We start from the raw sequence: 2,296 nt of genomic DNA, 5'->3' as shown, positions 1-2,296 counted from the left end.
CTCCCCGCCCTTCACACTCTATCGGCACTGTTCCGGCCGTCCGGCTCACCCGGCATAGCGGACCCGTCACGTGACACGTGTACTACGTCACACCAGGGGGAGGGAGGGGAGGGAGAGCCGCTGAGGTGTGCTGCGGCCCGCGCGGTATGTCGGCTACGTCCGGGGCGTGCTGCAGTCTACATACAGCTGAGGTCTGGGACATACGCTGACCCGGCGCGGTTTTGGCGTGTGTGAGGCATGATTAGGCTGCACTGCATTATATGATGTTTGATCTCCAGATCTCCCCAGTATAACGCCTTAGGTCGAGACGAGGCTGCTGGCCCGTGGATTTAAGTTCAGACCGCATAGCTGTGCCGCACAAAAGGCACACGCACATACGCTGACACCGACACGTGCTGCACCGACTGCCGTATCGGACACAATGCAGTCCGCCAGTGGGACAGCGCTCGGCAGCACTGCATTGTGGTCCAGTGCGGCACTGCATTGTACTCCACCGCCGCGCACGTAAACACATGCTGCTGCTGCTCCCCCTGCCTCCACTGTTCCTTCACTGATCACCGTTCCTTCTCCCTCCCCTCCCGCCTTCCCGGTCCGACGCCCCCGGGACAGAGCGGTGACAGCGGAGCTGGCGCGTGGCGCGTGCTGTAGGTAATAGAGTGCTCCGGACTGGTCCGGCGCGTGGCGCTTCTGGAACAGAGCGTTCCGGGCCGGGCCGGGCCGGCGGCAGACGTCACGTCACAGTGATCCATTGCTATGGCAGAGAGCACACTGTTTTATCTGCGAGCGGACAGCGCGGCGGCGGCCGGACCGCATGTCCCCAGCACTGAGCAGCCGGCAGTTGTGACGCTGGGACGCAATAGACTGAATGAAACGGCGACGGCGAGATGGGGCGAGTCGTACCCGTGACCGAACTAAAACTCACATATCAGCAGTGGGAACGGTGAGTTGTACGTACAAACGAGTAGTTGTATGTAGTATGTACTCATGCGACGTATGGCGTGGAGTTCCATCAGACGACATGTGACGTGAACAATACTAGACGAGGTACGTGAACTGCTCAGTGCTCACAGATGGTATTGGTGTGTGGCGTCAGAAGCTGTACGAGAGAGGGAGAGAGAGGGAGAGAGAGAGAGGGAGAGGGAGAGGGAGATGTATAACCGTAGCGAAAAAAGTGCCTGTATGTTATTGGTCTTCATGATTTGTTATGCTCAGATAGACGTATGTAAGTACAAACGTACTTACATGCCTATTTCCAGTAGCACCATTCGAGCTCGACGTTGTTTGACAGCTTTGCCTCTGAGATGTGGGGCAGCACAGCTCAGAATACTGCAGACCTTGCTCCATGTTCAGTGTTCCTGTCAGGTTATTGAGTGTCATTCAGCATTGATCGCCATCTGGCATCCCGATCGCCACCGATGTGACTGCCGCCGTCGATGGTGTTTTTACCTAACTTTGGCACTAATTTAGCTCATCTTCGTCTTTCAGGGAGATTTACTCACGGTCTCGTCGCCAAACCAGTTAATCCTTCCGGTAATATCTTTTTGCGCGTCTTTTTACTTCTGCGTTATAAATCAGAAGTAAGTTGTCGGTTAGTCCACAAATCTTGTTAGTAAGATTCGTTTTGGTCTTTCAACATCGAAAGCAATAAATCCTCAAGCAGTCAACAAATTATAGTATGCAAGTGGATCGTCGAGCGTCCGTCATATTTCCGCTCGAATTCGCTCCCTCAGTTTCGTATCGCGTTTAGTGCCTGCCAGAAAGAAACATTCTAAAAATAAAAATAAAAATGTGGGGATTTTTAACGCATCCCCAGCAAGCAGCGGTTTAATGAATACATGCAATTTTATCATGTCAATATACCGTGCGGACCTGTCCGGAGGCTCACTGAGATCACAGATCCATCACTGTGATCCTTTAACCTTTACACTGAGTGTTATCACATGTGATGATCACTGACCTATTGCAACCAAACATTATTAAGAGCTGAAAAGTCTGCATTTAGGCAAAGGTCGAGCAAAATGTCAGCATGCCTCTGTGACGTTTTTTAATCATCACAGCACCTCGCAGAGTGGAACCACATTAGGTTCCCTTCGTCTGGAATTTGTCTCGACTTTGGCAATGTTGCTCAGGGCTTCGTCTAAGGAATTTTGACCAGTCTAAGGAATTTTGTCCCCCCTGCAGGGGGACAAACACGAGCCGGACCACGAGTAGGCCGGCTATTGGTATAGCTAGATGATGCCAAAAGTAGAAGCCAAAGGTAAGGTACCTTAAACATATTTTCCCATCGATTCAAGGT

This window comes from Amphibalanus amphitrite, unplaced genomic scaffold, assembly GCF_019059575.1.
Source record: "Amphibalanus amphitrite isolate SeventyFive unplaced genomic scaffold, NRLGWU_Aamphi_draft 000016F_arrow, whole genome shotgun sequence".
Classification (NCBI taxonomy): domain Eukaryota; kingdom Metazoa; phylum Arthropoda; class Thecostraca; order Balanomorpha; family Balanidae; genus Amphibalanus; species Amphibalanus amphitrite.
Note: the sequence above shows the minus strand (reverse complement) of the source record.